Source organism: Magnolia sinica, chromosome 16 (genome assembly GCF_029962835.1).
Source record: "Magnolia sinica isolate HGM2019 chromosome 16, MsV1, whole genome shotgun sequence".
Taxonomy (NCBI): Eukaryota; Viridiplantae; Streptophyta; class Magnoliopsida; order Magnoliales; family Magnoliaceae; genus Magnolia; species Magnolia sinica.
In genome coordinates, this window is record NC_080588.1 from 30,524,526 (window position 1) to 30,550,859 (window position 26,334).

At 39.7% G+C, this 26,334-nt stretch overlaps 1 protein-coding gene across 5 annotated transcripts in view; it reads right to left on the reverse strand.

The window, feature by feature from the left end:
• LOC131229884 (uncharacterized) overlaps nt 1–19,821 on the reverse strand; it is a 63,890-nt gene extending 44,069 nt beyond the window's left edge. Inside the window, exon 1 of one of the 5 annotated variants that reach the window (XM_058225938.1) lies at nt 19,498–19,821. The gene's annotated coding sequence lies outside the window, so the exon portion shown is untranslated. Of the gene's footprint in view, nt 1–19,481 lie in introns of all 5 variants that reach the window. The other 4 variants (XM_058225937.1, XM_058225936.1, XM_058225935.1 and 1 more) reach the window with 4 other exon arrangements.
• Between the last annotated feature and the right edge of the window lie 6,513 nt (nt 19,822–26,334).

Sequence of the window (26,334 nt, forward strand, 5' to 3'; positions counted from 1 at the left end):
TACTGTGGATTGGGGACCACTTTGTTTTCTCCCATATCAGATGCTTCCAACCATTCATTCGTTTTTCCTATTCTTTAATACAAAACGTCTCAAGCATTTCATGGCTAGATTCCTTCGGCCCTGAAGATTTCTATTTATCCAAAAATACTTGGTTTGACTAGTAATATCGACGGTCTGGATCAGCTACCCATGGGTCCCACTCCAAGAAATGGTTGCGTCAGTACAGCATTTGACATTCCGGTGTGTCCATACTCTCCCATTCCTTGGAGTAGGTATATTAAATGCTAAAGTACTTGTGAAGCATTGTATTCCATATCAAAAATCTGACGATATCGTGTGCATGCATGCACGCCCATACCACCTGTCGTGCATATACTTCTATCATGACCATCCAATGCATTTGTCCCACTGTATTTCGGGAGATGACACGTGTTGATTGGATTATGTTATTGTAGGACATTTCTTTGCTGAGTCGTAACTGTATATTTAGTGACCAAGAACGGATGCTGTGAAAGTACGTGCACTAGTTTTTTGGGTAAGGCCATCAACGGCGAGGACACAACGTATGTATTTCTCTTATGGTATGGTCGTGATACGTGTACATATGGAGTGTTGGGGTATGAAGGCTTATGAATTTCCATGCTCTTGCAGAGCACGGTATAATTCTTCGAATTGAAATCTCCACCGAACGAGCTTCTTGGGCGTGTCCTTTTTAAGAAAGGGTTAGGCTATGGTCGACACGTATCTACGCACCAGCTGTGTATGACTTGCCGTGCAAGAAATGGCATATTGCTTGAGTAGGACACGGATTTCCTGCGAAAGCCTGCACTGGGAAGCCAAGCGGGACCCACTGTGATGTTTGTGAGAAATCCTCCCCGTCCATCAGTTTTGTGAGTTCATTTTAGGACATCATGCCAAAAATGAACCGTATCCAATGCTCAAGTGGACTGAAAACGTGATAATTGAACGTTTACAGTTAAAATATTCGTGGGGCCACGGAAGTTTTCAATCGTCCTAATATTTGTGATTTCAATTCATCCCAGTAGGAATAACGTTATTAACGGTATGGATGGAATATAAACATCACTGTCGAACCCTGGGAGGTTTCAACGGTAGGAATTCTCAGTCCGGATCCATTCGGATCGAGTTTTCGGATTGGATTGGTCCGGATTGACCACGACCCGATCTCAATCCGAAAAACTATCGGATCTGAATAACCCTACTCGATCCGCACCAATCCAGGCCATCGGTTCGGTTCGGAATGGGTCGGATTGGGTCTGATCGGGTCGGATCCATCAGATCGGGTCAAATATGCCCAGCTCTACCCACACATTCATCCCAACATCGTCCTCTTCAATGTTCATCCTCTGTTCGTGTTGCTGAGTGCTCCCAAGTTAAATCTCTTTACCCACCCACCTCTACTTCTACTGGAAACATCCTCGATCCATCATTTCAGAATGATAGAACCTAGATAACGCGAATAAATTACACAAGGAATCTTCTAGGGCTCAATTTTAACAAAACACCCAAACATATTACTGTTATTACTAAAGTTGCATTCATATATTTAGTCTTGGTTTTGCTAATTTGTAAACCTCTAGAATCTAGATTCTGAAGCCTTACACCAAAATGTCTAGTTTAGCAATAACCCCCTCTCTAGTCTCATTGATCAACACTATGTGACCTGTTGCACGTTACGTTCTTACTCTTGAAGCAGCACCCCCATATATCTTCAATAATGTCAATATTTCTTCTTAACAGCTCTTTCTTACTGATCACCCACCACATAACCACCTATATATTCCATGATATCTTTCTCCAAGTGAGAAAAAATCAAGTGATACTTCCTCCTCTTCTCTATAAACTTTCCCATCATTTGTCCAAGTAGAAAAATACCTTTTATTGTTTATCTCTTTAACATGAAGCCAGATCTAGATCAGTTTATATGTAGACACACATACACACACATACTAGTAAAATGCACATGCCTACACATGGGAACAGATCAAAGTTGTAGATAATATAAAATGATATGTGGGCATATTAAGTGTTAATGACTATGGATGTGGGGGCTTACCTGGAAGAATGAAATAGGGGGTCCTACACTGGTACGGCCTACCTAGCCTTGAGTTTAGTCCCCCTTTCTCTTTACTCAGTTAATTAGGTACACTTTATATTAAAAGAGCATATTGTAATAAAGTGAGGGGTAGTTTTGGAATATTTGCTTTTTTGATTTAATATGAAAGAGAGAGAGTAGGGGCATGTGACCCTAATTCACACTCTCTCCATTCTCTTGCTCTTATCTCTTTAATTATACATTAAGCATGATTGATGAACCAACATTTTGCACTTGTGAAGCCTATTTTTGGATGCAAAACTCAATCGCATGCTTGAATGGCAGCCCTCATGGAGATCTCAACCATACACATGGAGACATTTCTTGGCATGAAATGCCTGTATATGATGTCAGTTTGCCTACTGTTGTTACCACTATTGATGTACACAATTTTACTCCTTTTCATATTACACATCATCTCTTGTATAGTAGTATAGACCAGATGCCGGTAGGTTATCAGACAAATTGCAGCTATCAGATGATCTTAAACTAAATGGGCATAGTAGGGCTATTTAGATGGACGATTTACATCATGTATTTAGGAATTATGGACATTCAAGGATAGTTTTGTCATACAGATAAACTAACAGGGTACATGGCAAGATCTAGACCATTGATTGGGTGCACTGTGCATGATCCAAATACCATACACATGGCACAACCCATAACTAACAAAAAAAATCACATAGTACACCTTAGTTGTCCACTGGTGGACCACATTATGGAGAAAATACAACAAACATCTACATTCAACAGTGATATTCACTTTTTGATACATCAGTACCTTATAAAATTAAATACCTATCAACATATTCACAAGAAAAAACGCATCAAAATAAACGATGATGAGAGATTTGTAATACTTGTCACTAGCTATGATTTTCGCAGCTTCATCTGAATCTCTTCAAGACATGGCTCAATCTTCATGATATAGGTAAATGACCAAGTGTATGGAATGTGAGAGCCTCAAGGTGTACAAAATTACAAGGTATTGTGTACAATTGCACTTCTACTCAATCGAAGTCATTGAAGCCTGTTCCTCTACAAGTCCTCATAGAATCAGCTTACTCCAAAACCTATTTACTCCCATTTGAAAAGTCATTCACATGGGCATAAAAGTTATTGACCTTATTATTCACTTGCCTATTCACCGGCTTTTATCCTCGTGCAAACCCACCATGTCATGTGTATTTCATCCAACCCATGCACAAAGTGAGCTCCGCCACAATGGAGGGATGCTCTAAAAATCAGGCCTATCCAATATTAGGTGGGTGGGCAACATTTAAAAAAAAAAAACCAGCAACAGCAACAACTTTTTTTGAGAGTATAAAAAACAATTAAACACCAAAAAATCTCCAAATTCATGTCATGGCCCACATGATGGTTGGATTGCTTGGCTTTTGGGGCATCCAACTTTGATGATGGATGAACCTTGTGGACAAGTTGGATGCCATACACACCACGATGGCTCAACGCCCAACCCAATAAGCTTATTCCACACAGACTTGTAGAGCAACCGGCCTCTTAATGAATTTCCTAATTGTGAGATTTGCATGCAAGTGCTGACTACACATCATTTAGACACCTAACTTTACATGTGGCATGGTGCTGGCATCGCATCTATTTTGAACATATTAAGACTAACTAGCACAAAAAAATCAAACTGTTCACTTCAAGTTAAGTTTAAGAAAAAATAGCAAAGGCTTGAAATATTCTATTTTGGAGTTTCCTTTTTATATGTTCAATCTATGGTTAGGACAGTTAGGATCATTCAAACATGACCCAATTGAACGGGATGTAGTCGTGATGCATCCTCCACAATATATTGGAATGTATTATATCAAATCTTATTTTGGAATTGTACCGAAGTTAGGGGTGTTTTATAAGCCGGATTCAGTTTACATTAGACAAAATATATATGAGGCACTGCTAGACACCTGATATACACACACTCAAAAATTGAACACATAGCATGCATTAAAGTTAAATCGACTGACACTGGGAACCCACTGTCACTAAGTTAAATTCCAAAATTTAGATTATTTGAACAATCCTAAGCTTTCATTAGTGGAAAATTATTTGTGAAAATAGAGCTGTTGGATATCTTTCATTTGTAACCTTCTAATAAATGCCCACCAATCCAGTAGTTTGCATAAGAATGTAATTTGGATACTTTTGAGTCTTGACTTATTTGTGCGCCACACAGCCACGTATGCAATTTATAAGTGCCTGCATATGATTCATTAGACTCTGCAGCAGTACCAAAGGTTTCCTCAAAGGAAAGTCTAAAGAGGTTTTGAGGCTGGTTCCTCTACAAGTCTTGTAAAATAAGCTTATTCTAAAGGAAAGTCTAAAGAGGTTTTGGGCCCACATAGGTGTGTTTATATCATCCAGCCCATCCTTCATAGTTGCCCCACCATGAGAGTTTAATGCCCTAAAAATCAGGCCGATCCAACCTTCATGTCGACCAACACACAAATTTGGATGTTTTGGGCTGGTTTTCCATTGTTTTCAAAGTTAGACCCACCTAATGATTTTATAGGCCTGATTTTTGGGGCATCCTATCATCATGGTGAAGAGCACATAATGCACCTCTTGGTTGGCATATAAAAGGCTTCATGCATTGTGTTGAGTGCATATAGAGGAGGGTATTTTCACCATTTAATTGAAATACCATGGGTAGTTGTGCATGCAAAAGTCCCAAAAAAAAAGCTACAAGGACTCCCAGAGGAAATGGCCTTGTGCTTTGTGGTGTGTATGGATGAGGGAATTTTGTCATTTGATGGAAATAACAAGGATATTTTGGGCATGCAAAAATCCTGAAAAAATAAGCTATATTTGCTTTTATATAGACCCCACATACAAACCTTTGGTCGGTGTCACATCCCTATTATTACCTGTGGTGTGGCCAGTGTTCGTAGTATCGGAATCAAGGTGTTCCATATCAATAACAGTGACCGTAACAGTTGCCACCGTTACTAATACGAAGAATTGGCATAACAGCTGATACAAGGGGGGTGTAATGGCCGATACGGCCCCTATCATTTGAACTTTTTTCCTTTGCTTGAAAAATTATAGAAAATATCTATAAACTCCAAAATCATGTAAATGTCCCAAATATGCATTCATTTTTTAATGTACAATGAATGTACTACCATGATTAGAATGAATTTACTACCAAAACACATCACATTTGCAGGTTTATTATTATTTATAGTATTTGTGTATTACATACCTTGCAACTCACATACATTTCATTTTAATGTATAGACTCTAGAGACTTGTAGTTTTGTATCCTATTCCTATCATGTAATTTCTATATCTAACAATTTAATATCACTTCTCCCAATAAATCTTAAGAAAAAAATTAAAATTAAATTTGGATGTATAGCGTCACCGATTTGGTGCCAATTTGTAGACCACTCAATGCCCCAAATCACCCTCAAATTCATCCAATCTATTAGCACTTATCCCACTAATGGAGCAGTGGACATTTATAGGACGGTGAAGAATGAAAATATCAAATGGCCTTGTTTCAAAAAATAAGTGTCCACAAATTAACAGTTAAAATTGTTCAAACAATTTGATTTTGGGATCGTGATTTAGCAACAACGGTCCATAATCTAATTGGTTAATTTTGAATTATACATGTGATGCAGGACATGGAAAATTAAATATGATATGCAAGATTGCAGGCTTAGATCACACCAATTCAGAAACAATCACACAAATTCCACATCCCATATGAAAATCCAAACATTCAATTAAAGGGGAATCTATGTGGGTCCAAGCCGACACAGGCTAGGACTGGACCAATAAAATTATAAGCCAAACAATGTCAAAGGGAAATAAAATCAACTACTCATGCATAAAAATCAGTCCATAATCCAAGGGATTCTCTAATTTCAATTCAAGGAACCCTAAGGTGATAAAAAGGGGCAAATTAATTAGGGATCATGTAATATAGGGTTAGGATTCATAAAAAAAACGGCTATGAGAGGATAAAAGAGGATAAAAACCTGAGCCAAAAGATGATCCCCGTGTGGACAACAACAATGGCCCAGACGGACGTGCGTGTGATCCCGGCCGCATGTGTGTAGGGCCCACTATTCAGAAAAAGCCCACCTTGGCCCTGGTCGGCCAGGGATGGACTCCAAAACCTCCAAATCTCAGCTCGATCCGATGTACGGTTTGTGCGTGGTGCTCCGCCGAAGTTTCAGCTCGCCTGCGGGCCGAAATCTGGAAACCTGCTTCAATGAAGAAATCTGATGCAACAAAAGGACAAATTCGAAGTATGGATAGTGGGGGAAGATGGAAAAAAAGATGATGGAAGATGGGGGTGAATTGGGATCGATGTGGCTTCGCACCACGGTAGTTAGCCCTTCGAAAAGGGAGGGCTTCGCACCCACTTTTGAATTCTTCCACAACTCACGAAGAGAGCAGAAAAATAAAGCACGAATTTTTTATTTATTAAGCTTGAATGAATGAAAAGAACTACAACGTGCCTATTTATAAGGAGAACCTTATACCCAAACACTCGCACCATGTCCGACACCTATTACATCGCGAAGAACTAAACTAAAATAAAAACCAAACGAGGAAATCTAAAGCGTTCACGATGTTCTAAATAATAACAATAAGCAAAACCTAAAATATAAAACCAATCTGACGAGTGGGCCACGATCATGAGATCCCATGGTGGGCTTTTCTTGACTATCGGGCCACTTTTCTGAACCAAAACTTGACTTCTAGCTAGGAGGCCCTCCCTGGACGTCGTCATCGAGCCAGATCGATGGTGGGGTCCTCCTACGTACGTACGTGCGTAGGGGGGGCGGCGTGAGTGCGCGTGATGTCCCCATCAATTCTCCTCGGCTGCAAAGATTTCGCCACTGGAGAAATAAAACTCCTGAACCGCTTCAGGATGTCAGGATCAAGTCTCTGAAGCTCCTCCTCAGTGAGCCACGTGCTGCCTGAAGCTGGGCGTGACTTCCATTTAACCACGTACTTCTGAAACCCGCCGTCCGACGTTGAAACTATCTGATGGTCTTGGATATCCTCTATTTCCTTTTTGGGTGTGTGAAGGTTAGGTATGTGAGATAGAGGCTGGGAAAATGAGTCGGGAAGGATAGGTATGGGAGGTAGAGGCTGAGAGGATGGGTCGGGATGGGTAGGTATGGGAGGTAGAGGCTGGGAACATGGGTTGGGACGGATAGGTATGGGATGTAGAGGCTGAAAAAATGGGTTGGGAAGGGTAGATATGGGAGGTAGAGGTCAGGAAAATGGGTTGGGACGGGTAGGTATGAGACGTAGAGGCTGGAAAAATGGGTCGAGAAGGGTAGGTATGGGAGGTAGAGGCTGGGAAGAAAGGTTAGGAAAAGTAGATATGGGAGGTAGAGGTTGGAAAAATGGGTTGGAAAGGGGCCATAGTTCAAGGGATAAATATGAGGAATTAGGATGGGTGGGCAAAGGGCCAGACAAAGTATCAGTGGTCCTTTGAAAAGTAACTAAATCCTCCACATCGGATGTGAAACTAATTCCCATGGAAGGTGGAAGATCTATCTCATACACATTGAGACCGTTTCGTTTTATAATTTTGATGGGTCCAGCGCTACACGCGTGTAACTTACGAACGGCCCTCAAAGGATACCGCTCGGGCCTGATGCAGACCATCACAGAGTCCCCAATATTGAATCCTTTGAAACATTTATACTGGTCTGTATAAAATGTGTAATGTTCATTATTAGTCATGATCTTCTTCTTGATTTCTTGATGTCATGAATGAATGTGATGCGCAAAAGACTCTGCAGACTCTGACGGCCTATGGGACAGTAACATAGGGACAAGATCAATAAGTTTCCTAAGTTTATAATCAGTAACGACTTCATAAGGACTTAGACCTGTGGACCTATTGACGAACTTATTCAACGTGAACTCAGTTGTAGGTATTACGATGTCCCATATTCTGGTGTGCTCTATATCCTTCCTAGGGGACTCATCCGGTAGATCATCAGGAAAGATATCACGTAACTCATCCATTACCGGAATGGCCTCAGTGGGTAACTCTACACTAGCCGTTGGTGCACTCTCTCCAGCCACAAGGCCACACATGTTGTACCCCTCAAAATAGTGGTATTTATGTCTCTCATGGGGTGAGTGTCCGGGTGCACACCCATAATTGATTCCTTGACCAACTCCATTCATTGGTATATCCTCCAGGCCACCTGCTTGAGATTGGACATCTACCACAATGGTGGGGTTTGTCCTAGCGATGGTCTTTAGTCGGGTAATGCGTACATCAAGCTGTTCATAGCATTGGTCCATTTCCAAGCGCTTAATCATAGACTCCAACGTCTGAGATATCTTGTTTAGTGACTCTTGCAATTGTTCCATGTTTAGTGTAGGGTGCAAACCGAAACCGCTACCCGTACGTGTGGGCATACACTGACTTGCTCAACCTAAAGACCTTCTATGACAACTATGTGTCTAAAAACTAAATGACCCTACGAGACTCTATATGAAGGAGACTACACATTGTTACTAAAATTCAACTATATATGATGGACTGAATGCATGAAGGACTCAAACTAAACCGTAAATATATGGTGAATTCCCCTACAAGAACCCTAGGCTCTGATACCAAATTTGATGCAGGACATGGAAAATTAAATATGATATGCAAGATTGCAGGCTTAGATCACACCAATTCAGAAACAATCACACAAATTCCACATCCCATATGAAAATCCAAACATTCAATTAAAGGGGAATCTATGTGGGTCCAAGCCGACACAGGCTAGGACTGGACCAATAAAATTATAAGCCAAACAATGTCAAAGGGAAATAAAATCAACTACTCATGCATAAAAATCAGTCCCTAATCCAAGGGATTCTCTAATTTCAATTCAAGGAACCCTAAGGTGATAAAAAGGGGCAAATTAATTAGGGATCATGTAATATAGGGTTAGGATTCATAAAAAAAACGGCTATGAGAGGATAAAAGAGGATAAAAACCTGAGCCAAAAGATGATCCCCGTGTGGACAGCAACAATGGCCCAGACGGACGTGCGTGTGATCCCGGCCGCACGTGTGTGGGGCCCATTATTCAGAAAAAGCCCACTTTGGCCCTGGTCGGCCAGGGATGGACTCCAAAACCTCCAAATCTCAGCTCGATCCGATGTACGGTTTGTGCGTGGTGCTCCGCCGAAGTTTCAGCTCGCCTGCGGGCCGAAATCTGGAAACCTGCTTCAATGAAGAAATCTGATGCAACAAAAGGACAAATTCGAAGTATGGATAGTGGGGGAAGATGGAAAAAAAGATGATGGAAGATGGGGGTGAATTGGGATCGATGTGGCTTCGCACCACGGTAGTTAGCCCTTCGAAAAGGGAGGGCTTCGCACCCACTTTTGAATTCTTCCACAACTCACGAAGAGAGCAGAAAAATAAAGCAGGAATTTTTTTATTAACTTCAATCAATGAAAAGAACTACAAGGGGTGCCTATTTATAGGGAGAACCCTATACCCAAAAACTCGCACCATGTGCGACACCTATTACTTGGCGATGAAGTAAACTAAAATAAAAACCAAACGAGGAAATCTAAAGCGTTCACGATATTCTAAATAATAACAATAAGCAAAACCTAAAATATAAAACCAATCTGACGAGTGGGCCACGATCATGAGATCCCATGGTGGGCTTTTCTTGACTATCGGGCCACTTTTCTGAACCAAAACTTGACTTCTAGCTAGGAGGCCCTCCCTGGACGTCGTCATCGAGCCAGATCGATGGTGGGGTCCTCCTACGTACGTACGTGCGTAGGGGGGGCGGCGTGAGTGCGCGTGATGTCCCCATCAACATGCCTCATGTACAATTTTTTCAAGGCCCGAATTAGGTGGGACTCAAATTGCATAGTGTAGAACACCACCAAGGTACACCACCAACCTCGATAGTGTGTTGATGTGGCAAAGTTTTGTGGGTCCCACCATGATGTATTTGTTATATCCACACCATCCATCCATTTTGTCAAATAATTTTAAGGCATGAGCCAAAAATGAGGCAAATCCCAAGCTCAAGTGGACCACACCATGGAAAGCAATGGGGGACAATGGGGTGCGGTTTGGGTCGATCCCTAACTATGGGGCCCACTTTGATGTATGTTCTTTACATCCACGCCATCCATCCATTTTGAAAGTTCATTTTAAGGCATGATCCCAAAAATAAAGCAAATCCAAACTTTAGGTGGACCATACCACAAGAAACAGCCGTGATTGAATCCCCACCATTAAAAGCTTCATGGGGGCCACCGGAATGTTTATTTGCCATCCAACCTATTGATAAGGTCACGAAGACTTAGATGAAGAGACCTCACAAATATCAGCTTAATCCAAAACTTTTGTGGCCCACAAGAAGTTTTTAATGGTTGATCACCACTGTTTCCTATATTATGGTCCACCTAAGAGTTGGATCTGCTTCATTTTTGGGATCATGCCCTAAAATGAGTATTCAAAATGGATGGATGGTGTGGATGTAAGGCACATACATCACGGTGGGCCCCACAGTAAGGGATCCCACCCACCTCGGTGGATGAAGCCACACCCAGGACAATGATGCCCTGGGACAATGATGCCCTCCGTTGAAACCTTCCCAAAGCCCACCATGATGTCTATTTGCCACCCAACCTGTTCATAAGGTCACACATACCTAGATGAAAGGAAAACACAAATACCAGCTTAAGCCGAAACTTCTGTGGCCCCCAAGAAGTTTTCAATGGTATGTGTTTAATTCCCATTGTTTTCTGTGGTGTGGTCCGCTAGAGCTTTGGATTTGCCTCCTTTTTGGGTTCATGCCCTAAAATAATCTAGAAAAATGGATGGACGGTGTGGATATAACACATACATCACAATGGGGCCCACAAACCTTTGCCACATCAACACATCACCGAGGTTGATGGGGTGAGGCCTTAAACATAGAGCCCACCTCAATGTATGTGTTGTATATCCATGCCATCCATCTGTTTTGCTAACTCATTTTAGGGCATGGTCCCAAAAATGAGGTAGATCCAAATCTCAGGTGGACCACACCACAGGAAACAATGGTGATTGAACACCCACCATTAACTACTTCTTGGGGGCCACAAAAATTTTAGATGAAGCTAATATTTGTGTTCTCCCTTCATCTAGATTTGTGTGACCTTATCAACAAGTTGGATGGCAAATAAACATTACAATGGGCCCTATGAAGTTTTTAATGGTGGGCATTCAATACTACTGTCTGGTCCACTTGAGATTTGTATCTGCTTCATTTTAGGGATCATGCCCTAAAATGATATGAAAAAACGGATGGACGATGTGGTATACAACACATATATCAAGGTGGGCCCCACGATGTTGTGCACTTGTTGCGTCATACACCAGCGGAGGAAAAAAAAAAAACATGGCTATGGAATGGCCACAAAGCCATTCTCATTTAAAGGGAGAATGAGAGAGGGAGAGAGAGTGAGAGAGAGAGAGCAGCCGACCAAGCCAGCAGCCGCAACAGTAGTAGAAGAAGAGCTACCGACCAAGCCAATAGTGACAGCTACAACAGCAGCAAAAGCAGAAGAAGATTAAAAGAGGTAAGTTTTTTTTTTCTTTTTTTCTTTTTGTTTTCTTCTTTGTCATGAGGTCGTAACCGTCGTTATACCCTGTAACGGCCGATACGGGGGTCGTAACAGCCATTACGACTCCATTTTTCTCTCCCATCTTGCTTCAGACCCGTAACGCGTAACAGCCTTGTCCGTTATCGGTATGAATCGGCCGTTACTACCAAAATGCAACCGTTTTTTATACACATTGATTGGTATCATTGCATGTATAGTTGGTTGGGGAGACGGAAAAATATATCAATATCACTAATATTATCACTAATACCCGAAAATGCATCGTTGACTGAGGGAAACATTCGAGGGAAACATTCAAAAAACACAAGGAAATTGTGGAATTTCTCAATGAAACTTCAGGAGATAATAAAATACACATATTTGCATATTTATGAATAAAATAATTGCAAAAAAGATGCATACATAATAAGTTTCTCTTTAATGGGGGTGAAAAAGCATATGACGTTGACCCAGGAATACATTAGAGAAACATAGGGAAATTTGTGGAATTTTTCAATGATACTTCTGGAGATTCTAAAATACACATATTTGCATATTTAATAATCAAATAATGGCGAAAAAAAAATGCATATTTCATTTTAGGGATTAAATAATAAATTCCCCTTTAATGGGGACTAAAAGGCAAAAGCATGTGATACTGACTCAGGGAAACATAGGGGAAACATGGGGAAATGGTGGATCCATACACCCATCCAACCATCCATGCATACATGCATGCATATACATTGGCAACACTTAGCACTATTATCAAAATATTGTTGATACATTGGTGATACAAGTGACACCTGGAATTTACCCAGTCAAAAATATTGGCGATATCGATACATTGGCGATACAAGCAACACCTGAAATTTACATAGTCGAAAATATTGGCAATATCGATACATTGACGACACTTAGCAATATATCGCTGATACCTACAATTCCTTACGCTACTAGTGTTATTGGTATCACCAAGTTGGAGATGCAGATAATATCAGGGATATTATCAATAATATTAGAGATACTCCGAACAATGGGTGTGGCCCACCAAAGCTATAGATCTGGCTGATTTTTGCCCTTGGGCCAAGTTGAGCAGCACACCTCATGGACGGAGTGTTTACAAATACAACAGTGTGCCCAATAATATAAACATACAAAATACAGTACAGGTTTCCATGTTTTCAATGACAATGGTGGGTTTCCGTTTTTGACATGTTACAATAAGAGAAACATGGGGAAATTTGTGGAATTTTTCAATGATACTTCAGGAGATTCTAAAATACACATATTTGCATATTTAATAATCAAATAATGGCAAAAAAAAAAATGCATATTTGCATATTTTAGGGATCAAATATAAATTCCCCTTTAATAGGGCCTAAAAGGCAAAAGCATGTAAAGCTAACTCAGGGAAACATAGGGGAAACATGGGGAAAATGGTGGATCCATCCACCCATCCATGCATGCATATACATTGGCAACACTTAGCAATATTATCAAAATATGGTTGATACATACAAGTGACACCTGGAATTTACCCAGTCAAAATTATTGGCGATACAAGCAACACCTAAAATTTACATATTCGAAAATATTGGCAATATCGATACATTGACGACACTTAGTGATATATCGCCGATACCTAGAATTTCTTATGCTACTAGTGTTATTGGTATCGCCAAGCTGGAGATGCAGATAATATCAAGGATATTATCAATAATATTAGAGATACTCCGAACAATGGGTGTGGCGCACCTAAGCTATAGATCTGGCTGATTTTTCCCCTAGAGCCTAGTTGAGTAGCACACCTAATGGACGGAGTGTTTACAAATAAAACAGTGTGCCCAATATTATAAACATACAAAACACGGTACAAGTTTCCATGTTTTCAATGACAATGGTGGGTTTCCGTTTTTGACATATTACAATAAGATATGTGAGGACACAAGCATGGTCTTCTCTATCATTTTGTGAGAATATATGATTGATACACAATCATATTTGATTCTACATGTGGACGTATTTCAACTCACGTCACACTTGGACATGAATCACACATGTTGCATCTCAGATCTTCTCATCACGAGAAACCAACAAATTATGCTTTATCTAAAAGTCCATATGATCATCATGTTGGCCATAGGTGTATAGAAAGTAATGAACAGTTAGGGCTAATTGACCAACAGTTCATACCCGAAAGCCTTAACAAGTGCATGGGAAAGATGGTCAAATTAACCCTGAAAGAAGTGAATTCTGTGTATGTGTGGCCCACCTAAATTGAGGATCTTGCTGATTTTTTGCCTTGGGTCTTACAATGGAGGATAGAACCTGATGGATGGACTGGATTGTAGATATAAAACATGGTGGGCTCCACAAGCTTGTGGCACCCAATTGAGAGGTTCATATTCTCTATACATGTTTGGCCCACTTGATTTGTGGATCTCCTTGATTTTTTGCCTCAGGCCCTTGAATCGAGGATAGAACCTGATGGACATGGTGGATTTCAAATATAAAACATGGTTGGGCCCACAAGCTTGTGGCACCTGGCTGAGAGGTGCACATTCTATGTACGTGTGTGGCCCACCCGATTTGTAGATCTCACTGATTTTTTTGACTTTGGTCCAGTAATCGGGGATAGAACCTGATAGATGGAGTGGATTTCAGATAACAAACATGGTAGGGCCCACAAGCTTGGGTAATGGGGTGGCTGGCAAGGGAAGTGGCACATGGTTGAGAAGGAATATGCTGGGATGTATATAAAGTTAATATTATTACTTAATAGGGGTATTTTGGGCATCAGAAAGTCCTGAAAAAATAAACTACATTTACTTGTATATAGTATAGATATATCCTTGTTTCTTGTCTTAGACTTCGTTCCACCACCCTCTCCTAATGCTTTGCAGTGAAACTAGTGTTTGAAATATCGATATCGCATCCTTGGATTCTAGATATGTATCAGTTATCGCACAGAATATATCGCTTGTATCGGGTAATTTATCGCACTTTTTGGGAAAGATGGGGAAACATTGGGAAAATGGTTGAACTTTTCAATGAAACTCAAGGGATTATTAAAAAAGACCTTAATACACACTTTTAAATCATAACATCTCAAAAAAGAAGTGCACATGATAGGTTTCCTTTGAATAGGGTCTTAAGTTATGCACTGTCTGATTGAACTAATGCAAATATATTCATATTGAATGCATAACATATAGAGTGTATGTGATGATCATTTCATCCAACACTCCTAAATACTTCGAAACTAGTCTCAATTGACAGCTAGTCGAAGGGAAATTTCGAACAAAAAATATTTTAGTAATATTTTAATTAAAAAATTATTTTTATTTTCCAAAAATTATCAAGGACTAACAAATCAGCAGATCAGCCCTCATACATGCTTGATTTCATGTTTAGAGTGCAACATTGCAAGCAATTTGGGAGAAATTGGGGAAATTTTGAATTTTCCCCATTTTTTCCCAAATCAGACCACCTACACTCAAATTTTGAGATCAGTGTATGTGATGATCATTTCATCAAATACTCCTAAATACTTCGAAATTAGTCTTAATTGACAGCTAGTTGAAGGAAAATTTTGAAGAAAAAAAAAAAGAAAAACATGAAGAACCATGATTTTTCATGCAAAACATGAAGAACCAATGGATTTTTAACCATTTGATATTGATTTAACAGAATTTTAACAAAAAAAAAAAAAAACAAAGAGATAGGAAATTGAAAACGCTCACCAAATCAAACAAGTGGGATATATCGGTACTACTTATGCGTTTTGTGTCGCACGGGTGGGATACTATAAGATAGATCATGAGATATATCGGCTGATATCGTCAATATTTAAAACATTGAGTGTAACTCATACCTTTGATCCACTACTAGTTGGTGCAGCTTTATGCAACTCATTTTTCATTATAAAAAGATATCATGGTACTTCTCCACTCTAGACCAAACTAATCTGATGATGCCCAATATCTTCTACATTTCTATCAGCAAATCATCTTTCTCTCACACCTTTTTTTTCTAATCCTTTCTAAAATTACCTTTACTCTCTTATTCGAATTTTATGATAATATTGTAACACGCATACCCTCCATGGTGTGTCGCAAAGGCCATTACATAAAGGTTATGGGGTCACAAAGGCCGTAACAGTCGTTACAGAAAAAATTGTCCTGTAAAGACCATTACAGCCCCTGTAACGACCTGTTACAAGTTTTCCCTGTTTTTTTCAATTGAAAAAAAAAAAAAAGAAGAAGAAGATCAGGGCCGTAACGGCAGTTATACCCCATATCTTAAAGGTAACGGTGGTGGCCATACTGTTACGGAATACCTTGATACCCTCCCTATCCCCACCGATGGCGACAAGCCCATGGCCCACAAGTACTATAATCGCATGCTCAAGAAATTAGGTTTATATTATCTATAATATGGCTACTCTTAGTTCTACCCCATGCATGCATCTTCATATAAAAACTAAAGGTAATCACCATCTCTCCTTAATCTCACCATCTTTCACCAAGACCCTCTAACCCTCACCCTTAATGCATATAATGTGGTTTTCCATTAGTAACTTTCCCCTTAGTTTATGGGAACCATTTTCTCCCTCTCTAGTATGTAACCTATCATATAACTCAATATATGCTATACCTGGTCTTATTACTACCTTTGCTTCTTTGTTATCCCTTTTTTCTTTTTCTTTTTTGGTGAGGTTTTCTTACATTCTACTCATCCACACTCTAACTTGACCACTTTTTGCTAACTGCCTTATGTGCCTCATTCCTCCACTATAATGCTTTTTTATGCGTTGTTCTCGCACTTATATTCCCTGTGAACTTCACTTGCCACTCTTTCTATACAGTCACCCATCTTTTGTTCACATATCCCCAGCCCTAACATTCAAGATTTAACTTGCCTTCTTAAAGATTCCAAGATTTAGAGTACTGATGTTAAATTGATCAAACAGTAGAATTGGGCAGAAATGATTGTCGGTTGCAATTTTTGTAAGCATTTAATCAACTTCATCCTGTTTCATGTAAATGTAAATAGAATTGTGGATATATGGGAAATTGTATCTGTAGTGATTGACATGCAAAGTGGCTACATTTTACAATTATGCCATACTTCTGTTTGTCAAAACAGCGTAACTAATGAACTCTCAAAGAGGAATGATATGATCCCTCCACCAAGATTACGCATAGTATCCTCTGGTCATGAATTTGTGCAAGTGGACCAACAATTTGGTGATCCAGACTGCTGATCTAGTGGCCACATTGTAGATAGGGCCCCAACAGATCCTTGACAGGCCAATCCTAACACCCTTCCATTAGTGGCCAGCAAGGAGGCAATTAACGACAAAGATATAGACTTCACACTTGACAAATACCAAACATTCGATGGTAGAATTCTTCAAATCCCGATGACTTTTGGGGCAAGGTCCACCCATGGTTGGAGCCATCAGATCAATGATATGGATTATTGAGCAATGAGTCCCACTCATTTGATGGAACCAAATTGAAGAAGGAATCTCAATTTGGATACTCAACTTTTTCTTGAAGATCAACTTGTAAAATTTATTCACAAATGCAACGAAATCTAGAAGTAAAGAGTTCTAGATTCATATCCAACAGCCTACTAGCTGTTATGTAGTAATCACAAGATCCCCCCCACTCTTCTTGTGTGTAGGCTATACATGCCAAAAGGGATGCAACTCGTGCTTTAAAACCAAGGAAAATAACTTTCATTAAAATGTCATCACCGTCACCATCTTCATCATCTAAGCCTTACCTAGCTAACCGGGGCCATCTACACGAATCATGTTCCATCATTCCACTCTATCACAGACCATATCCTTAACTAAACCATGGGTCCTCAAATCTTTTCTTACTAACTCCACCCATGTCCTTTTCGGCCTTCCCCTTGCCCCCTTTAGAGCCTTCATTTGTACCTACTCACGCTTATAGGTCTCTATTGCACATGCCAAACCATCGTAGTCTACTTTCCCTCATCTTATTATTCCCAAGTTCCCTCGAATGCATTCATTTCTAATTCTGTCCTTGTATTGCCACTCATTCATCACAACATCTTCATTTTCAGCTACCTTCGTCCATCTCAACACCCATGCCCTTTATTCAAATAACCATTATAAATATTCTGAAAGGAGTCTTCGCATATTCACATACTCCTTAAAGCAAGGGAAACCCTTACGTAATCCCAACCATCCGTTACTTCTAATCCTAACAATCTATTTTAATAAAACATTAAATTGATCAAAATAGCCTTGAATCCCATCACAATCATACAAGCTTCATGTAAATTGGTCCTAACTCACTCAAATGATATCACACTTCATGATCTTGATTTTGTTTGAAAGCTAACTCAATAGGCTTTCAACTAGGACCAACTTCCTGTCATTCTAACACCATTTTATACGAAAAGCGGCCACCGAATATGTGACGAAAATATGAAGGGGAACTTATTCCGCAAGCCATCACCACTCTAATTTTAGCTACTAAATCATAAAACATATGAACTTCTGGAACCACAAAGTCCAATCAGATCATTGATTTGTGTCCAGATATGCTATCAGACTGTTTAATCCAAATGCTCAATCAAGCCAATCTAGATGGTTGGATGGTCCATATCTGTGATTCGCCAGCTTGTGTAGCTTAGATGCATCCTTTGAGTGATCGTCTATGGTCTTGGATGCATCAAAGATGGAGTATTTTGTGCATGGGTTTAGAATCACATACTCCTACATGTCAAATACCCAATGTTCTTCCTTTTGTAAATAGGGGTGCTTTAAAAAGGGAGGAGATCCAGTCCACCTAGGATTTGCATCCTCCCACTTCCTATATATCATTGCGATATGCATGATCATCCAAATAGTTCGTCCATCGTGGAAAGGATTACCATAAATGGGTCATACGTCAAAAATTACAGTGACCAGACAATCCTAACTGTTTAGATTGTGTGCAAATTTCATTAACTACAGTATTTTTCTGGGATTGTCCAATAGTTGTGATTTTCTGTATTTGGCCCATTGCAGAAACGACATAATGAATGAATTGTTTGGATCATCAAATGCACATGCCTCATGTATGGTATAGTTGTTCCTCCCAGATATCCTCTTTCCAAAATTTCATTGATGAAATCAGTTAGGGGCTCTTTGATCTACAGCCATGAGCAGTGCAGGTCCGAATAAAAAAAAAAGAAAGATTGATCCATACTGTCAATTGGGTGGGTCCTGCTGATGGGTTGCTGTCTGAAAATAAACCAACCATTACCAATATTTTTTACAACTGTCCAGTATATTGGTTGGATGGTTAAGATCCATACTGTCAAGCATGTTCCGACAGATTAATGGTTCTGATCAAAATGCTTTCTCATGTGTCCACATTTTGTGCCCATAAACAATTCTAGGAACTGTGCACAGGAAAACATTTTACCCAAAAGGGGGAAGGGGGGTCCTAAATTCATCGATGAAAACATGCAATTCAATAAAAAGAGAGGACAGTAAACATGTTCATGAGAATACTCATCATCCCAAATCTCGGTGCAATAACAGACCCAGACCCAGAAACATAGATCAACAACAACAACAAAAAAAAAAAAAAAAGGCAAGCCACCAAAATATCAGTTTCTTCTATTACGAATGCTCTAACCATCGACTAACAGACGGAAAGCGAGATTCAAATACAAAACAAAAGACAAAATCATACACGACTAAGAAGACACCTGCCTCAATCACCTGGAAAACCTCTCCAACCCTTCATTTCTCCATAAAATCGCCTCCAACATTAAAAAAACCACGCTTCTAAAACCATTAGATAGTGAAGAATGTAAGGTTTCTGAGTTGACCCAATTCAAAAGTTCCAAGAAAATCTGTAGAGAAATTGCTCCTAACATAGAGAACAGAAATCGGGAGTAAAAACGAAGGAGAAGCTTTCCTTGGAGTTTTATTTACTCCGTCCGACTTTATGCCGTTGTGTGCGGGAGCGGATTAGGTGCGGGTGCGGCCCCAGCCTCACCCAAACACGGTTCGGCCCTGACAATTGTGCCTACCTTGATGTATGTATGTGTTGCATATCCACGCCGTCCATCCGTTTTTCTTTCTCGCAACAAACCAAAAAGAGGTTTTTCCGACCTAATGCCTCACTTTTAAGCCACCGACGTTTATCTGTCCATCCAAATGTACTTTAACAAATTATTACAGTTAGGTTCGGGTGCATTTTTATCGGACCAAAATGCCCCTGCTTTATAATATGCATTCCTTTCACTCGCATCAAAAAAAATGCTAGAACTCATCCGTATCAAAATATTCCTTCTTTTCACCCATTTTTTTCAATAAATCTTCATTGAATCTCCATAAACTATCATTGTACATTTGCCATCTTCCATCCTACTTAGGGTTACGTTTATTTCCTCAAGCTTAATGCATCCGTAAACGTGGAATCTTGAAGGCTTTTCTTCATAAATAGTGTTTCACTGCAATGCACTCTTCTTCTTCATCTTCAACACACGAATTTCACTAATACGACATCTATGGGAGGTAAGGATGTTTAAAATCTGAAGAGTTTACCTAGATCTCGGGCAATTCCAACCGAGAAGTCAGCGAAATACTTGGTCAAATTCACCGGAACTCAAGCAACTCATGAATTTCTCAGTCAAATTGTCCATGTTCTCGGTCAATTTAATGAATTTCTCATTCATTTTCGTGAAGTTCTCGGTCAATTTCACTCCGTTCGTGGTCAATTTCGTGAATTTCTCGTTCAATTTTGATAAGTTCTTGGTCAATTACATGAAGTTTTCGGTCATATTCGTGAAGTTCTTAGTCAAATGCACGAAGTTTCGCAGTCAATTTCATGAAGTTCCCAGTCAATTTAACGAAGTTCACAGTCAATTTAATGAATTTGTTGGTCAATTTCATACACTTCTCAGTCAATTTCACGTAGTTATTCGTCAACTTCAAGAAGTTCACAATCAATTTCATGAAGTTTCGCAGTCATTTTCACGAAGTTCCTGGTCAATTTAATGAATTTGTCGATCAATTTCATGCACTTCTCAGTCAATTACATGCAATTATCTTTCAATTTCACGAAGTTTCGCGGTCAATTTCACGAAGTTCCCGGTCAATTTCATGCACTTCTCAGTCAATTTCACACAATTATCCATTAACTTCAAGAAGTTCACAGTCAATTTCCATAAAGTTCTCGGTCAATCTAGTGCATTTCCCGGTTAATTTCATCAAGTTCTCAGTCAAATTCAATGGCTTAGAACTCAATTTCACTCAGTTCTTAGTCATTTTCATTATGTTATCGGTCAATTTCACTCAGTTATTGGTCATTTTTAATAAGTTATCGGTCAATTTAGTGGTCACCGAAATGCATTGATAAGTCGGCCATATTGACCGTGAACTTCATGAACTCCCTGCAATTGATTGATTGAGAACTTGGAAATTTTGACCGATAAGTCGGTCATATTTGACCTAGTATACTGGTGAATTTCCAACTAATCGGTCAATTCCACCTTATACATATGAATATTAAATGAGTAATATCTTATGTGTTATTGTGTTTGTTTTCAAAAAATGGCTTCGAGAATCATCCTATGCTCATATGGTGAGGAGTTACTAAGCGAAAACAATTGATACACCTATAAGGGTGGAAAGTCGAAAACTATTGTTGTGGGCATCGAGACTATGTATGAGGAGCTTCTATTCAAAATTTACAGGATTGTGAAGAGTACGCCAAAGGATTATGATATTAGGTTGAAAGCATTGTACCCTTGCTCAAACCAATCAATCCCTTTGACTAAAATTGAAGACGACGAAGATGTGAGAGTGTTCTTAGCACCACGGTCGGAGCATCCAGATAAATACATCCCTTTAATCATCGAGACAATGCAACACGTTAATAAGGCAATACTCGAAGACCCTATGGCTTACAGTGGTGTCGAACATGATGCCCTAACAATTGAAAGTTTGGGTAAGGAATATGGCATCACCTTCACAAGCTCCTCTAAGCAACACTCCACAACTCGAGCCGGCTCAGACATTAAACTTCATGACCAATTAAGTGAGCTAGGCAGGTGACTTCAAGCTTAAGTGAATATACAGCATCACCTTCATATACAAGAGTAGATTTGCCTTCATCATCCAACGCCAAATATGTACGGAGAAGCAACATTCCACTATCCGAGCAAGCTCGAACATCAGACTTCATCATTGGCTAGGCCATTGTGCCTTTTAAGGATGTTGCATTCACCAATGCGGACCTATCACTGTATTAATATCCATTGGATGAGGCGATTGATATAGCCATTGGCCAAATGTTTAAGAACAAGAGCCGATGTCAGTATGTTTTGAGTCAATTTGCAATTCGCAATAACTTCCAATAGAGGGTCTTGTACTTGTCACCCAAGAAATTCACCGTGGCGTGTTTCAAAGATAAGTGTGAATGGAGGGTACACGCATCTATGGTGAATGATATGAGGATATTCAGGATAAGGACTTACACGTCCATACATACACGTGGCATGTCATGGATGAAGAGTGATCATCGGCAAGCAAGCAGTAAGCTAGCCAATGAACTAGTTGTTAGTCGCATCGAGCAACACCTAGAATTAAGGCCGAGGGACATTATCTTTGCAATGCAAGAGAAGTATAATATTCTTATTAGTTATAAGAAGGCGTGGTGCGCTAAGGAGATTACAATTGATCGCGTAATGGGGTCTTATGAAGACTCTTATAATAAACTCCAGATGTACTTGCATGAGCTGAGGAGGGCAAACTCGGGGACAATGACTGTCGTGCTTGTTAATCCACACATGAGCAGGTTCGAGAGATGTTTTGTTGCGCTCAAATAGTGTGTTAGAAGTTTTCAAATATCTCTTCAAAGGGTCTTGGCCATTAACAGCATGCATCTAAAAAGTGAGTACAGAGGTTTTCTGTTCGTTGCTACAGCCTTGGATGTCGACAATCATATTTTCATAGTCATTTTTGGTATCAGAGAATCAGAGAACAGCAACAGTTGGAACTGGTTCCTTACCCACCTTAACTGTACGTTAGGGGATCTACCTGGTCTTGTGATTATATCAAACCGACATAAAGGTCTAATGAAAGAAGTTTCCCAGGTCTTCCAAAATGCAATCCATGACTACCGCGCCTACCATATATACTGAAACTTGGTAAACATATTTAAAGACAAGTTGTTAGAAATCTACTATTTGCGAGTTGTAAAGACTTGTCGGAAGGCTAAATTAAAAAATTTAATGCATGATATTAAACTTGTCAACCCCCTGTTACATGCATGGCTGAGAAAAATAGGGTACGAAAGGCGGGCATCTTCGCACTTTACAGGAAAAAGATTAAAGTTCACTACAAACATAGCTGAATGCGTTAATGCTCTATTTAAGGAAGCACGAGAATACCCTATGACTATGTTGATAGAGACGGTCAAACTTAAAATTTAAGAAATGTTCTATAAGCGACGAGAATCTGCATCATCATTTATAGGACCACTGACACTGTGGGCCAAGAAACAATTAAAGGATCTCATACCAAAGGCGCGAGATGTCCGTTGTCATGCAATTTCTAACGATGAATACTATGTTGTGGGAGACTACAATGATACCGTCAAGCTCAGTGAGCTTTCCTGTACATGTCGCGAGTTTGACGTAAAAGGGCACCATTGTTTTCATGTTCTTTCAGCCTGTATAAATTATAATCTTCCTCATTATTCCTATTGCTCTCTGTTGTACACGACGAGAAATTACCAGATCAAGTATGACAATTCCATGCACCTAATACGTAACAAGAGCCAATGAGAAACATCATTTGAATTCAAGGAGTATTGTGTGAGAATTAAGCCCCCACAATAGAGGAGGTCAGGTCGAAGACTGAAAAAGGCATAAATTCTTTTCCGTGGAGAGGAACGAAAAAAGGTAGAATGCTGAAGATGTAAACAAACAGGGCATAATTGCAAGAGTTACAATTTCCAATACCTCTGGAATAATGTAATTTGTAAGGCATTTTTTGTAATGTGATAGTGAATAATATAAATCGAAGACGTTTGTTACATTATAGCAAATTACAAATTTATTACTACAATTCGGACTTTGAAAGAATAGGAATAATCATGAAAATGGATATTGACCCTGATTATGATCGAAATGAATATGGTCAGTTCACTCAGATATCGGTCATCTCACATATAGTTTATACGCCTCTTCCATATCCATCACAATTCCCAATTGGCTTAATATTTAATTGGCACGAGTTCACAGTTAATTAGCATGAGTTATCGATAAAGTCCAAACCTCTCTTTGAGTAGTCTCAATTCATTTACCTAAAGTGATTCGTTAACATCAACAAAAGAGTCTATTATACAGTTATCGGTCAATTTCACTCAGTTCACGATGAATTTCACTAAGTTATCGGTGAACTTCACTCACTTCATGGTCAACTTCACTCACTTCGTGGTGAATTGCAATCATTTCGCAATCAATTTCACTCACTTCGCGGTTAATTTTAATCAGTTTGTGGTCAATTTCAGTTACTTCGTGGTGAATTTCTATCACTTCGCGGTGAATTTCAGTCATTTCGCAGTCAATTTCAATCACTTCACAGTCAATTTCAATCACTTCGCGGTCATTTTCACTCACTTCGTGGTGAATTTCAATCACTTCATAGTCAATTTCACTCACTTCACGGTGAATTTTAGTCACTTTGCGATGAATTTCACCAAGTTATCAGTGAACTTCGCTCACTTCGTTGTCAACTTCACTCACTTCGCGGTCAATTTCACTCACTTTACAATCAATTTCAGTCACTTCGCGGTCAATTTCACTCATTTTGCGATCAATTTCAATCACTTCGCAGTCAATTTTAATCACTCCACGATCATTTTTCACTCACTTCATAGTGAATTTTAGTCACTTCACAGTCAATTTCACTCACTTCGCAGTGAATTTCAGTCACTTCGGCGTGAATTTCACTCGGTTCGCGGTCACTTTCACTTAGTTCGCAGCGAACTTCACTCACTTCGCAGTCAATTTCAATCACTTCTCAATTAATTTCACTCACTTCACGGTCAACTTCACTCACTTCGCGGTGAATTGTAATCATTTCGCAGTCAATTTCACTCACTTCACTATATTGTGCACTCATATTGTGCATAGGCAATATGGTGCACCCATATGAAGCCTTATCCCAAAAGAACTTTCACCAAAACTCAATCCATATTGTGTTAAATACATTCGAAACATGTAACAAGTTCAACTATCTTCCTCGGTATAACTCGATTCATCATCATAAGAACAAAAGGCACTCATGCAATTTAGGCAACCCTAAAACATTTTTATTATGGCCAATAAGACATTCAATACATGAGTCACCATATCACTTGTAAACAAACAGGGAAATTGTAAGTTGCTTACAAAAGAGAATACTATGTCCTAACTAATATATACATTAACTATTACATGATAGAAAAAAAGGAAATAAGTCTAACTACTTCAAGCAAACATATGAGTGACTATCAATCAAATAGACGGCCCCGAGTCCATGTCCATCACAACTCCCTACTGTTTGATCGAGTCCGGTGAGGGAGGGGGCGCTCCCTCCTTTTGCACACAGCACAACACCACCTTTAGCGTGTGGTGCATATTTCACATCTTGCGCTTCAAGTAGTGTTGATCCTTCTTAATCTCGGCCATACTAGCCTCGAGCGCCCCTAAACACTCCACTATGCCCGGAGGTGTAAGCAGCACCTCTTCACCTCCCTTGACTGAGGCTTCCGTCTCATATGCATCATCACCCTCTTCATGTTCAGCTTGAATGAGCGCTCATGTTTACGACCTTCGGGTGGCAACTCCTTATCGGAGAAAGTGACGGCCCATAGTGCGAGGAGTTGTCCGATCATACTTGCCACCATTTTAGGAGGTACGTCAGGGGAGATATGTGCATCATTCAATATTTTCGCAAAGATTTCTCGATGTGATATTGACGTACATAAGAGTTCCTAGATGGATATTTGTGCGGGAATGGATTTGAGTTGGGCTGTTATGTCATAAGCAGCATCGATTTTATGAGTGGTTCCCGACAAAGTTCCCCTGGTTTCTTTTGGGTTTTGGTTATCTCTCTTGAAATACCTCCCATTATTGCCTACTTCTGCGCATTCAGGATAATGTCATGGGACTGCTCTTGAGTTGTAAGCTGGAACCGTTCTTCCTTCCAGGTATATTAGTGGTTCTTGAGGCTGAGAGATTATGGCTAGAACTATTTGTGATGGGCTTGATGATTTCTCTTGAGCTGCTACCACCTCTTGATTGGTTTTGGCAATGAAATTTTCTTCCCCCTTTTGAGGTGTGGGAGGGGTCCTCTGGGCATGTGCCAATTGGTGAGGCATTAGGAAACTTGGTATTTGAACCGAGGGTGCCCCTTGCAAGGTTAACGAAACTAGATCAGGGAGGCCTATTAGGAAAGTGAGGGGTTCAAAATCTGACCTATTTGGATTTGCTGAGGTTGGGGCTGAAAGTGCCCCTTGGGGAGCGCAATGTTGAGGATGTGACCTA